We start from the raw sequence: 15,728 nt of genomic DNA, 5'->3' as shown, positions 1-15,728 counted from the left end.
GGCAAACTTTATGGTATGTTAAGGGTATTTGCAAAGTGCACAGCTTTCTCTGGAGATTATACTGTTGCTGAGACAGCAGGGGTTATGTCAGCAGTGACTGGGACTTGTCCAAGTGAAGACTAAAGTTTTCAGTTTCTTACGGAGCTCAAGTACTGAGGAGGCAGTCAAAGATGTAAGGGCAGACTGTTCCAGGCTTTGAGCAGGAGGTAGGGGAAAGCACAACAGTCGACTCTGGTTCTCTGTATGAGGGGGATATGTGCAAGCAGGATTCTGACTGAGTAGAAGTGCCTGGTGAGTGTGTTGCATGTGGGTTACTAAATGGGAGGGTGGCAGTGGAGGCCTTTGTAGGGATTGGCAATGTGAACCCAGGGGGAAGCCTAAGTGTGAGTTTGGCTGATGGGTTTGTGTGGTCTGAAGTCTTCTAGCAGTTAAATGGTGATTCCGACAAAGTGCGTTGCCGTAGTCCAACTTGCTAGAGATGAGGGCCTGGGTGACCATTTTCCATGAGCTGAGTGGGTGCCAACTGAAGATTACATTGAGCATTTTGAGGGTGTGAAAGCAGGCGGCGGTGACTACAGCAACCTTTACAGCATATCTCACCCATTCCTTTTGCTCCCTACATAAGAAGTCTGCCTTTCACTGTCACTGGGCTGTGTTGGTGCAGGCTGTGGATGGTGCAGAAAACAATCTGCTCAAAAACATTTCGGTCACCAGCCCACATTTGGTTTTAGCCATTTAGGCACTGGGTTGGAGGGAAGGTGTTGCACGTGTGACAGATTCGCTTGGCAGCTATATTTTAGAATTGTAAAAGATAGTCTAGTCAATTTTGAAATTGTGTTTCACGTGGAAATCAAACAAAAATCCTTCATATACTGAAGGAGTTTGGCGTTTTATATATTCACTTCCCTGGCGTGGTTGAAGCAGGCAAACCCCAAAGTGAATGAATGGCTCTGAGGAGATCCTGCGGAGAGCGCCGCGCTGCATTGGTGCCCCATTGGTGCATTGGCCCAGGGACATTGAGTGGGCACTCCTTTGGGGCCTGCGTGGCTGTGTGCACACTGTGATGGAAGCCAGACGAATTGCTGCGGGGAAAGGAGGCCTTTCGGTTGGGTGGTTCGTTGGACCCCTGCTATCCAATGGAGTGTAATGAATTTGGCTTACTGATCTGTTGAGGCCTAGCTGCAGTGTCTACATTGTCCTCTGGAGGAGCGGCTTATACAAAAGGATTTGTACCTTTCAGGCTGCACAGTGAAAGTAGTGCTCCACAAAGGCATCAACATTTCATTCTAGACCTCTGATGAGGTTACTGAGGGGAGGCTTTCATTGAACCCTGTGCCACAAGGAACGAGTCCATACAGTGGGCCTGCAGGGCGAGCCTAGACCCCCTTCCTACTCACTGTTGGCAGGCTTGCAGCCGGAGGAGCAGTAAGGAGGAGCTGGTGGATAAAGTGGTCACTTCAAGATACAACAAATAGACTGCCCATGGTCTGAATAGAGATACTGTTGATGGGAGTAATGAGCAACCTGCTCTGAGGTAGACTCCAGCTCCCAGACTGCCGCAGCCCGGTAGTGGGGTCACCATGTTGTTTTCATTGCAGGAGCGCTATAATTTACGGCCTAAGACTCACAGCACAGGACCCACGAGCAACCTGCCAAGCTGTTTCCGGTGAAAGGGGAGCAGGTAGAAGAAGTGGTCTATCCCTCCCTACATGTACTTTGTATCTATCCATCTTGTCTGGATGAAGCGGAGGGTGGGGGGTGGAGTACATGGCCAACCCACGTTGTTACTTAATGATAGAGGTCTTAGGCATAGTGGGGCAGATGTATCAAGCATTTTTGAGTTCGCAAAAGGGCAGATTTGCAGAATCTGCCCTTTTGCGAATGCAAAAATAGCTTTCCCGATGCAGCAAACCTAATTTTCCAATTCGGTAACCTGTTACCGAATCACAAAATCGGTTTGCGATTCGGTATAAGGAAGGGGCGTGTTTAGGGCATCCCTTCCTAATACTGAATCGCATCGGTATGTATGAATGTTTTGTGACCACAATTGCGATCGCAAAACATTCGCATTTTACCACCTACTTCAAGTAGGTGGTAACCCATTCGCAAATGGGAAGGGGTCCCTTGGGGACCCCTTCCCCTTTGTGAATGCTTGTAAAACTGTAAGAGCAGGCAGTGGTCCCAACTTTTCATTTTTCGTTTTGTAAAGCATCTTCTTTTACTTTAAGGAAAACGGGTTGCTTTACAAAAAAAAGATTGCTTTATTGAAAAGCAATCACGGACATGGTGGTCTGCTGATCTCAGCAGGCCACCATCCCCTTGATTTCTGCAATTCCTAGGGGGTCGCAAATTGCGACCTACGTCATTAATATTCATGAGGCAGGTCATTTGCGACCCCATAGGAATCGCTAAAGGTGTACTATACACCCTCATACATTGCATTTTGCCATTTCTTAATTGCAAATCCTTGTGATTCGCAATTATGGAATAGAAAAATGGTAGCTACATACATCTGGCCCAGTGTCTCCTAGCTATCTCAGCCAGCCAGCTTCATACTCACGGTCCTCACCGTAGCCTTGTAACATTGAGACAGAAATGCGGAAACGCAAGGTGGCCACACTGCAAACGAAGGTCTTTGCGGGTACGGTAGTTACTAAAGACTCTTTTTGCAAAGGGCGGCCGGGGTTCTCGACAAGGATATTGACCTGGTGACTCAGCATGTCTCTCGCTCTGCCGTTACACGTTTTACCTCAAGTCCCTCTAGAGAGTGTTGGCAATCCCTGATTTTGTTTCAGGACTGTCCCCTGCATCGCCAACGCAAGATCCTGATGTTAGGTCTAGCTGTGAGGCTAGCCACTCCATACTGCTTTCACCCCCTATAGCGTCTACTCGTGCCCCTGTGACCAAACCGCTTCTTCCCCAGGGGCGGGCTAGTGACAGCCTGTCAAGTCATCGGCTGCCCTTCCCTCAATCCCGGATTGGGGGGGGGGGGGGAGGGGGGGGGCAAAGGAGGGGCAGTGGCTGACACAAAAAGAAAGGGCTCTTTGATTGGGGGGAAAGCTAAGAGACCGAGAGCCGAGGGTCCACAGCAAAAAGTATATAACGAGCAAGCCTTCGCAAAGGTGGATGTGGTGGCTGCACTGGAATCCTTTTTTGGCTTGTTGCGGGCTATACTAGACTCAAAACTAGATCCAATTAAGCAGCGCCTCACCTCTATAGAACTGGGACGTTTTGATCCTAAACAATGCACCTCATTGAGGGAGCAGGCACCGCATTTGGAAAACAATTACTTTACCGGCCATATTATGACCATAGCCTCCACCCAGTATGTTCAACACACAAGTTACAGGGAGCAGCCACTACCACAAAATCCTTTAATAGGGAGCACTACTCTTCCTCCGTGACGCTCGCGGCCTCCGCACCCCTCACAGAACCACGCGGGTCCATCAGTAGGGCCAGCAGGAGGACCCTCTTTCTCGGAACCATCAGATAGGGGGAGGGGAATTCAAACCAGAACCTAGTAACCATACACCTTCCACCCGAATCAACACAGTATGTTGTGGTCCTGAGAAATGTGCCAGCTCATAAACCAGGTGTCACGGAAGACTTCTCTCAATTGAACAACAAAGTCATGCACTGGTTGTCTCGTAATATTACTCTGGGCCTACGGGTGGGAAAATAACATCAATATGGTGCGTAGGCTTAACAGGGTAGGGATATCTAAAAAGACATGCAAGGAGACTGTGTCATCATTAACTTTAATAGACCTCATGTTGCGGAAAGGATCTTAGCTTCCAACCACCCCTAGCACCCACTTTGGCTGTCATTCAACCATCATGGCCCCTCCCCTAGATTTCTTTTATAAACCTGTTCCCACCGTCTGGAACCTTACGAACTACACCAAACAGGCCCTGCATGATGGACAGATGACCGCTTCCCCCTTTTTTACGCTTTCTAACAGATTTGCACCTCTTGGTTTGATGGATGCCTGTGACTGACTGAGTGGGGCAGTTCCTGTGGAAACGGAGACATTAAACAACCAGCATGATCAGTCCTCACAAGGCTGCAGAACCCTGAATGCAAAGGACTTTAATATTATTATTTCTTGGAACATCTGTGGCCTGGCGAACAAGTTTCAACATGGATTTTATTCATAGAAAAGTTTAATGTGATTTGTCTACAGGAAACGTGGGCCAACAAGAATAGTTTCCACTTGGAGGATTACAAGTCCTTTTTTGTACCTGCTACTCCCTCGAGATCAGGAAGATCAAAGGGTGGTCTAATGATTTATATCCCTCCAGCCATAGAATGCAGTTTGTCTGTGTTGCCCACAGACAATCCCTGTTTGCAATCATTGTTGCTGAGTAAAGGGTCTTGTAAATTGGGGCTTTTGAATTTTTTTTGTTGTTGAAAAAACCTTTATTGTTTACAGTTGCATCATCTTACAATGCACAGTCACCGTCCAGGCGGCGAAGCAGTTAAACAAAGCGCACGTTTCCAGATGGTAGGACACAGCCATTCAGCCGACAACCCGGAGGTCCGGCGGCGTTGTGCAGGTTAGCATGCATACAGAAAGGAGGTGCGTGCGTTGTGAAGAGAGTAGGTTTGCGGCGCAGGGCTTTTGAATTTTTATAATGCCACTTCCATATCTTTGTTGGGCTCCTTTTTAAGGAATCAGTTTCCCTCAAATTACAATAATCTTTTGAGTGCAGGAGACTAACACACATTTATGTGGGGATCCAAGGATAAGTGGCCTTAAAGACCTGGGTTGCCCACGAGTGAAGGGCATTCATTTCGAGCACACCCCTCAAGGTGATTATCTTAACACCCTAGTTGATTAATTTGATTTAACCTCGGATTGGCTATGTGCAAAATGGAACCTGCAGAAAGGATCTTAACCCCTCTTTTTTGGAGAGGAGAAGTGGATCATTTATCGATTTTATTGTGTCTACCCCTCTTTTTTTATCTGTTCACCGATAAATATAGAGTCTAGCATATACAGCGATCATAACCCGTTATGTGCTCAAATTACCTGGCCATTATTAGTACCTACTATGGGGCAGGGAAGAGGGTGTCATTGAATGCTATGGATGGAGGCAGAAAGCTAAAGTGGGGTCAGATAATACCAGAGTCATTTTGGGAATCACTATCTGCTCTGTGTCAGAAAGAGTTAATAACTTGTATAGAACCGTTGGTGGAACCACGTGACATCATAGAGGCCTTCAAGGTCATTTCTTGCACAATAACAGGCCTCCTTAATGCCCCAGCGCGGCGACCTTCTGTCTCGGCCCCTAGATGGTTTGATTCGGACTGTTCCCATGCATCCAAGAATCTGAAAGATGCCCAAGGTCAGAGACTGAGGGATATTGCATCAATCAAGATCTGCCGAAAGGCATATAAAGCAGAAGCAGCCAGGAGAAAGGTAGCGCTGAAGGAGGAAGCATGGAGGGAGCTAATCAACGCAAGCACTCTAAAGTGTAATGCAACGTTTTGGAGTATTATAAACAGCCCCTTTTTAGCAGAGAATGCAAGAAATGTATTGGGGGCTCACATAACGGAGGATGAATGGGTGCTCCATTTTGAGGACGTTTAAGTGCCCCCCAGCAATACACTTATTAGTGGCAGGAAAATCTGCCTTGTTTTTACAGTAGACGAGGTTAAGAAGGGTATCTTTGGGTTGTCCAGCAATAAAGCGCCAGGACCCGATGGCATCCCACCGGATCTCTACGAATCCGATCTGAATCTCTGGGCACTAACTCTTATAGTTGTCATCAACGCCGCAGTTAAAACAGGCCCCCCAGGGTCCTGGGAGACATCTACTATAGTCCCTACATTTAAAAGGGGTAACAGAGAGAGCAATCATTGCTACGGGCCAATCTCCCTGTTGGACTCTGTAGTCAAGGTGGTTGGGCGTATCCTATTTAGATCTGATCCTGTTGAGCAGAAGATAACAACATCTTATCCAATGGCCAGTATGGTTTTCGGCCGGGACGGTCGACCGTGGATCTGTGGTTAAACTAATTTTTGATCCTTAACAAGTACACAGTCGCTAGGTCTGGCACTATCCACCTGGCCTTCATGGATCTGTCATCCGCGTTTGATCGCGTAAATAGAACCAAGCTTTGGCAGGCCACATTGTCCATGGGGGTGGATGGTGATATTGTCTATTTCCTGCAGGATCTCCATAGAGACAGCAAGGCTGTGGTTCATTACAATCAAGACATAGAAGTTACTTGCCAGTTCTGTATAAAAAGAGGAGTCAGACAAGCATGTATCTTGGCCCCCTTTTTGTTTCACCTATATATTAATAAACTGGAGAGGGTTTTAGCTGAGACTAAGGTGGACCATCCCCAGGTGGGTCAGCGGGCCTGCCCATTTTGTTGAACACGGACGATGCAGTCCTCATGGCTCGGACCGCAAGAGGGTTGCAGATTTTACTTAATGCATTTGCCTCATTTATGGAGGATTTGGATTTGCTGATAAATAACTCAAAATCCTATGTGATGCAGGTAGGATTATGCACAAGAAAGCATTACCCTTTTACGGTTGGATCCACCCAGTTCCACGCACGGATGCCTTTTCCTACATGGGGGTCCTGTTAGATGACAAGATGAAATGGAGACCATTAAAACAGAGAAACAGACTTAGTGCATGTCAATACGGCCATTTTTAACTATGCCTCAAGACTAGGGAGAAGACAGATTGGGGCTCTATTGCAGGTTTATCGGTTAAAGTGCATCGCTAAAGTCTCCCATGGTAGTGAAATCTGGGGCTAAACTGCCCTGGAAGAACTCCAATCGGTTGAAAATAACTTACTGAAATGACTATGTGTGCCCCAGTGAACCTCAAACTTAGCGGTCCTTGAAGAGCTGGGGGAATCCTATCTCTCTGACCTGTTGGCCTTTCGCCCCCTGTTTTTGTGGTTAAAGATCTGACTGAGTCAGGGAACAACTTTAAACAAACTTTTCCTGAAGGATTGTATGGCCCTTGACCATGCCCACCACATCCCCTGGCTCAATTATATAAAGGGCTGCTTCTCGAGCTTGGGAAGAGCTGACATTTTCCAACCCAGAATTAGCAAACAGGAAAGACCTGGGGTGGGCAAGGGAGTCCCTTTTTAGACAGAGGACCCTAGACAGAGAAGATCGTGAGCTGAGAAAGCCTAGTGTACATAGATTTGTTATCCTGAAAACTGTGTAATCTACCAAACCTTATCTTTTGGGGCCACTAAGTGTTTACGAGCGATTTTTATTGACTAGTTTCCGTTTTGATCTTTTACCTCCTGTTGGCGCAGGTGTAGTGGGAGGCAGAGCCTAGAGTCCTGTGGCTGTGACGGGAAGTCTCCACAGGACATGCTTCATTTTATAATGTTTTGTAAATATGACGAGGTACCCAGGAACAACTTTATTGTCCCCATTCTGAAAAACCTCGAGTTCAGGCAGGTGCCTTCAGCTTTTCACAAATGTTATCTGGTAACACTGTTTTTTATGTTCTTAATTGTTTTAAAGCAGCTGTCAGGCCTGTTGGGAATAATTATCAGTGGCTTACAAGGGTTGGTTGGAATGTGTTTTCGTATGCATGCTAGGCCATATCTAGACGGTGTAGGGTTCTTGTCTTATCTTTTTTTTAAAGAAATTATCTATTTTAATAGTATTTGATGTCATTAAGCAGATTTGTCTACTGTGAGACCTTTTTATATATTTAGTTTTATCTGACTTTTATGGATATATGCAAAAACTGAATAAAGTGATATGATGATGAATGGAGGAGAGGAGTACATCTTAAAGCTTGTGAGGGCAGCTTGACTTCAAGGGTGCAATAGGAGGATTTCTTGCAAGAGTCTCTGTTCGTGCATGTGCGCTCATCGTTAATGTATGTCTTAGTGGCACCACAAACAAAGGGAAGGACTCCAATCATGATGCTCTCAAATCATGGTCCCGTAAGTGGACAAAAGCTTGGTGCACTTCCCTATGCTGCTATCTGTACCTTCCGAGAGAGAAACAGAGAGAGACAGAGAGAGAGAAAGAGCACCAAGCATCTATTTAGGTGAAGTAATATGAGCTCTGCACTGGCTGAGGGTGTAGACACTATGCACCTGCAGGAGTTACAGGACCCCTTTGAAAGTGGAGCAGCAGGGTTAAGGGCATGCACACACTTTAAAACATGGCTGGACCTACTCACAGGTCTCCTTCTGGCTAGATCAATCAAATCCTGCAAAAGTGTCTTAGGCTGTTGATGCTCACCATTACAAGAATAAATGTAATTTTCACATGGCTTCAGCTCCTTCACTAATATGGCCGCCAACACTACTTCCTGTGATGAATTTCTGTTGCATCCTGCACACATTTGAATCTGTGCATCTTTGTCTAACGTTCTTTCAATTGGAGATAAAGAAACAGTGACTGAGTGCAAGTTTGGTTTGGGTATGTGTGTATTTTTTTATAAGAAAATTAATTTAGAGCTTACAAAATGGGATCTGCTGAATAGTTGTAGGTTACAATATGACCTCATTGCTCTCACAGCAGTGTTTAGCCATTTTAAAGAAGCATTCCAGGGCCAAAAACTTAAAAATGATTTATCAACCATTTGAACACTACCGTAAATAACAGAAAATACATTAAAAAAAAGATATTCATCCCTACCACAATCTCTGCTCCACACTGATGGGTACAATAGAGATTATTTTGGCAAGTCATTACATCTTCGAGTAAAAATGCATGTATTACATGTTTTTCTGCATTTGTTGCTCAAAAAGAAGTGGTATTAAACCCACATAGTTTTAAGGAACCGTGAACTATGGGAAATATTTCACGGTTATGTGGGAAATATCGATTTTGTTGCCACTGTGCAAAGGTTTTACATTGTCCAGGCTCATAGGATTATGCAGCTTGCAGGACCAAGGTTAACGAAATTAGGCAACAAAAAATACTAATTATGTGGCACTTTGTCTGGGGGTATTATTTTCATCCGTTTGAGCTAGAAACAACAATTTTGGTGAAATCTGCTTATTTTGGAATTTATGTGGCAAATTCAGTAAATCCATAATCATGCTGTAAACGCTACAGCCACAGACTCACATACATCCTCTGATCTCACCATTGCCTATTGTTTTTATCAAGAATTCATTTAGTGACAGGTAAAAAAAAACCTCAACATTTTAATTACAGTCATTGCCCCTTGTTAGCTACACTTTGAATAAAAAAGTTTCGTAAATACATCGTGGGCACCATGTCATTGCCATTTCAGGCTTCTGGTGACATTTGCAAACTACAAGGCCAAAGATATCATCAAAACCCCTCAATGATAATGCTGGACCCGATTACACAGTTACCCATTGTGCATGCTCTTTATTTGCTTAACTTCAAACCATTGCATAAATGCAAATAGATAAACATAAATAGAGTCAACTCGTTTCGGTGTTAACCATGAATAACATAAGTACCAAAATAATGTGCATTCGGTCCACTCACTAGACAGCATGAGGAATGCGTCCTAATGGCTTTATTAAAACAGCAACAGAACATGAGTGTTCACAAGGAGTCGTGAAATTGAATGTTTGAAGCTTATTTGAACCTTCTAGTACATCAACTAAGGAAGTAGATGTGGTCTGGTGGCTAAGCTGTCGATTTGAGGACCTTAATTTGAAACCAGCTTGGCACTGATTGAAAGTTTATCACAATGGGCCTATAATTTAAATTTGTGAGATACTAATTCAAGTGAGTGTAACAGAAAGATATAAGCCACCACTTGCTGAATACAATCTTGCATCATTTTCCATCACCTCCCATAATGGGCAACGCTCTGTGCTCTCGGTTCAGGTCCATGCTGTAGCAAAACAAGTGCATGCTTTTACATTGCGAGCAGGTACCAGCTTATTATTCTCAGCGGATAACCCTTCCTGTTGAGCCCACCTCCTTTTGTGATAGTTAGATAGAAGCTCCCACGATTTTCTTCATCCCGTTTTATTCTTCACACCTCAAGTCCACTGCTCAATTTCTGAGGGAGCACTATATTGGGCACATTGGGAGATTCCCCCACACACATCTTTTTGTTTCCTGGAAGCAGGTTATCTTTATGCAGTTCATGCTACTTGTAATCAGAAAAGACAATTTTCCAGTAAGCCTTCAGTGCTTTCATTTCTGACCTGCCCCGACCATCTAGCAGACATCTGATGCTCGCTGGTCTAGTGGACACTCCCTAAACTCCAGCAGTGCTCGGTGTCTCAGGGGAATGTATTGGCGAAGACAAAAGATCTGGCTTTAATGTACTACTGCACGTAAGAACAGGCCTGGAGATGTGCATTTTCCATATGTTAGTGTATTAACCCGGACCTATTGGTCAACACAACATGTATTCGAATACTGTCTCAGCCTCCAGTGTTCGAAATGGTAGCAACACTGTTTAGTACTAGCCCTCCCCCTCATCCCACGAAGTTCGGTTCTAGTTGCACCCCTACTGGTAGTGCGTGGCCAGGACAGAGCCACGGGGAGGCTTTGTCCTGGACAGACTGACAATCAGGCATTGAACCATTTCCCTCCTCACCATCCCCAAAGTTTGGATTGACCTAGAGCAAAATTGAATCCCTTTACAATGGCCTTCCCTGGCTACTTGTGCCTGCTCAAGGGCCGGGAGTGGACAGAGGCCTCGTTGGCAGGCTGAGGAAAGCAAACAAAAAGGCTAAAGCTGAGAGAGGGCAGTGGGGCAACTAACCCAAGGGCTTCCCCCTCCACTACATGTACGGGGAACCCTGGTACCTGTGAAGTGGTGGTAGCAACAGAGACAGCTCTACACCTTATGGCAGTCTGGGAGGCAGGACATGCTGGGAGGTGCTTCGGTGCAATAGAAGTAGTAACAACACTTAACCAAAAAACGACATAGTGCAGCCTCTTTAGCTCTCTTGACAAGGTTCAACTACCTGAAAATTTATGAAATAAAAGCTTAAATCCCAATTGAGAACCTGATACCAAAAAGTGTGGAGTTTGTGGGCGTCACTGTCATGGACTAAAGGCGGGTCTCTACTCTGGGGGTGGTGGGGTGGGGTTCAAGGGAGGAAAGAGGGGCAGGTGGACTGCTTTGGCAGTAGAGTGGAGGACGGAGTAAGTTTTCTCTTCTGAATAGTGGGGCCTTTTGGTTGGCCCCATGCCCACTCAGTACTCAGTCCAACAGTCGGGAGTCAGATGACCCGATAGTGCCAATGTTACAAACCTGCGGCAGCTTACGGACATCAACACCAGTTACCAGAGGTGGCAACTGTGTTGACAGCAAGCAGTGGCAGATACCCCCCCAGTAATACTTCAGGCTATTTGTGACATGGGCATAACAAAGCAAGTGCAGGATATGGTCGAAAAATGTGTAGGTACGAATAAGTACTTCCAAATGCCTTTGAGTTACATTAACGCTGTATCTAACAAATTTGTATCCTTCCTAATATTCCATTTTTTTACTATATTGCTTTATATCCTTTAACATTCATCATTTGTAAACTGTTTTTATTAATACAATATAAACTGGAATTGAACCTTTTGTGAAACCAGAGCCTCACTCAATAAAAGAGATCTACAGGACAGTACAGCCTTTGCAAAACTCAGCGACCTGACTTAAGGAAACAACTAGGAACCTTGAGAACTGAGTGTAAGAAGCCGAAGAGAGGTCAAGACACAACAACTTCTACTTTGTGGGAGCAGGACTTCAACTAGAACAATTTCTACGAACCTGGCTTCAGTCCTGGAAGCCAGCAGATAAGCTTAACCCTGCCTCATTATTGACTTTCTCAGCCTTTGAAGTTTTATTTTTTAGTTCGGCTTCCTTCAAATAGTCCATTCCTCTCTTCTTCTTGAAAAGCAGTCTGGCACAGCAGGAATGACTCCAACGCTGATAATCCCACAACACAGGCCATAGGAGGGACTAGACTTCACACCTGGATGTCAGTCATAGTGCTATATTAATCAAAAGGTTAGCCCAGGACCCCAGCCATACTCTTTATGATTCTCTTGTCAGCCCCATCTCTTTCCTGAGACGTGGCCTGGCCCCTTCCTTGTGACCTCTCATTGAATCAAAGAGCACCCTTTGAAGTGTACATGGGAAGCCTGGCTCTCCCCTCCCCAGTGTGTCCCACTCAGTTTACTGGAATGCAGCAATACACAAATCTGCCTGGGAGAATTTCTCTACCTGCTCTCCATGTTCCAACATGTATGCCTGGGTCTCCCAAAATAGAACCCAGGACTCTCCATGTATTGTACCATTCACAGGCACACATTCAATCAAGTGCATGTATTTAATCCGCACATGCTGCATAGCACAACATCCTTCATGTACTGTACAACTCGTAGGCACACATACATCCAGCACGTGCATTTAGCATGCATGCACGCACTGCACAGTTCTGCAATATCGCAATTTTGTAACCTCCTCAAGCACACATACACAGAGCGCAGATACATCATCCTGTGCTGCGCAGCACTTTACACCGAACTGATGTAGGCCAAGGGTGAGTTAAGTACATACCAGGAGAACTTTAAAAATGAGCACGTCAATAGGACTCCCTCCAAAAGCACAGGTTAAAAAGGACCTCTTCACTCCTACTGATCAGTACACGGTATGCTGCCACCAAAGTGCTCGTGCTGCTTATTTCCTGGTGAAGGCAGTTGCCTTCCCCCACTATAAGTGTAGAGTTTTGGGCACCCCTCCAGGTCCAACATCACAATCTGCGAGGCAGACTTATTTCATAGCGCACATGCATGATTCGCATTTGCCTAGGACAACAAAAATCAGCATAAGGGAACTAGACATCAGAACATTTGGGTGCTCAAGCCATGGGTGCATGTCGATTACCAGGCAGATGACTTTTTTGTCCTGGCAAATATAGTCTGACTGCATGATTAAACAAAAGAGGGAATGGCAACAAATTACACGTGCCCGCAAACAGCTGTCTTTGTATTTAGCGTTTTTTGGGAAACATAACTCCTGGGTGAAAGTATAGGAAGAGGGAGCATGGGACATTGTTACACTTCAGAGAGTTTAGTCGTTCTCTGCCTTTCCACAGCAGATCAGGTCAATCCGCTTCACCTTTCAAACAGTGAGTCAGAACACATGGTGGAGAATACCCCTGAGGCAAAGGAATACAGTGTCATTTTCCGGAACACACTTAATGACTGCATTAAATAGGGAGACAGTACTGCAACACATTAGACACTGTTCCCCCAGAGCAAGTACAGTTGTAAGAAATTCACCAACCAGGCACAAAATATAGCTTTCAGAGAAGATACAGATACTCTTGAGTTTTCAAGTCAGTCTTTACTAAATGAATGAATGAAAACAAACGTACAGAGCTTCCGAGAGTGTCCTGGCACTAACTGCTCTAGCAGAGCAGCAGTTCTCTTAATCACAATCTCGAAAGTAAAGATAGATAACTCAAGGAAGATTTGTCATAGCGACTGGCTCTCACGAGGGCATCCCCTGGAAATTGTTGAGAACTACCCTCCTGTCCTAATGAACAGCACTCTCAAGGCCCTCACTGACCTCCTAAATGAGACCCTTTAAGCAAGTCCATTATGAACCCCAAATGAGACTCATTGAGTCCAAAACTACATAAAGCTCACAAATCACATACCCTACCCAACTGAGTTACCTTGTTGGGGCTATGTGACACTTGGAGGGAAAGGGCTTAAACTTCGACTCTGCGGCTCAAGTCCTTCTCTTGCTTGGACAACTTCCTCCCTGCCACTGGCATGATCTGAGTGACAGGGTCCTGTTACTTCGGGGCATCTCGGAACACTCACCAGGAGCTGCAGCATAACGGCAGATGAGTTTATCCTGAGGATAATATTACAGGCATTGCCAAATGTAGCATTTGAATACCTGGTGGCTAACAGACACAAGCTTCTCAGCATACCTCCTGGTAGAGTGCCTACGTTAAGCGAAACTCCCGATCATTCATCTCTGCCCCAGTACAATGGAAGGCCTTCACCGCTACCATCAGAAGTCCTTTCTGTAAACAAAACATGGAAGCAAGCCCCCACAACCCTAGAGTCGGATGTCCTTGAATCAGAACAGTTATATACTTCTGTACCCATAGAGGTCAACAACATTCATAATACTCGAGTTGACAAAGACTCAGTTAAAACACCTGGAAAAAGACAGCCAAGTTCACCTGGATGACACTGCAAATATGAACTGGGAGACAAAACCGAGAAATTACTAAACTGACTCGTTAACCAGGAGGACATAACCAGGATTAGGCCATCAATATACACCGTTGCATGTCAGTACAAAGCTCCTTAGAAATAGCTTCAGCCATTACTAATTAATAAAAAACTATTTAGGCAACACAGTGTCCCTGAGGCAGAGGTGACCTGACACATACTCTCAGAATTCTCAATGTAAGCTCTGTCATACCATTAGTGCAAATATGTGGACCTTATCATAACCTTTGACGTAATTCTAGAAGTGATAATTGGGGTGCAGTCAGGTGTGGGCCCAAATGGCCTTCTCGTTGCATTCTTTAAGTAATTCACCACCCTCTTGACACCCCACATCCTATAAGTATTTGCTGAGGCTTCACAATCTGGTTGCCTCTAGTGCATCTAGACGAAGATTGCTTTATGCCAGGCCACTGCACTAGGCACTGCCTTAGATGACAAACTCACATCATACAACTCGCACCATACAACACACACCATACAACACACACACACACACCATACAACACACACACCATACAACACACACACACACCATACAACACACACACACACCATACAACACACACACACACACCAACACACACACACACACACACCAACACACACACCAACACACACCAACACACACACACACACACCAACACACACACCAACACACACCAACACACACCAACACACACACACACACACACACACACACACAAATTCACTGGCCCTACATATTCATTTTAGTGGATTTCAAACATGCCTTTGATTCCATTTGTTGGAAATTCCTCAAAAAATGAACTTCGGCTTGAGATTCCTTTCTTGGTTACAAGTCCTGTACAGTATACTCTCCATGGGCCCTGGAGAGGATGCATACTTCTTAGGAAGCAGCTTTTCCAAACTGATAAACAGTTTAACTTTTAAGAGTGACTTTAAACACTTAGTTATTGATACTCACAGCAGGAAAATCACTGACACGTTCTGTGCTGGTGACTGTCCGATGGTGAAATCGCTTCTCAGCTCACCCTGCATTTACCTTTTTCACTTTTGCATTAGTGAAACCCTTCCCGGAGTGTCTTTGTGGAAAAGGTGCGGCAGATCTTGCAGTCTGGTGCCTTGTGGTCCGGATACAGGCAGTAGATGCAGTCTTTATGCCCATCCTCCACATACAACCTTTTCTTGCCACAGGTCGTACAAGCCTTAAAAAGGGCTTTTTTCTCTTTGTCAGATATTCCAAAAAGAAATATCAAACAATTCTGAATAAAAAACTTCTGAAAAAACTGTAGAATAGAGTTGAAGTGAGCAGAGCTCAAAGAAGACTCCCTTAGCACAACGTGCGGTAGAAAATCTGAGGCTCTGAGGTGCTCTCAGGAAGGTTCTGTGGTGTGAGGCTAATCTGATTGGTTGTTGCATTATTTTGATCTCTTTTACAAAAAGAGGTGGATATGCTACAAAATGAGATGAGGCCTAGGCCTTTTCTTCTTTTTTGTTCCTACTGCTATGTTATTTTTTATTTACCAAGACTCCCATTCCGACGACGGG

Source organism: Triturus cristatus, chromosome 7 (assembly GCF_964204655.1).
Source record: "Triturus cristatus chromosome 7, aTriCri1.1, whole genome shotgun sequence".
NCBI classification, from domain to species: Eukaryota; Metazoa; Chordata; class Amphibia; order Caudata; family Salamandridae; genus Triturus; species Triturus cristatus.
Note: the sequence above shows the minus strand (reverse complement) of the source record.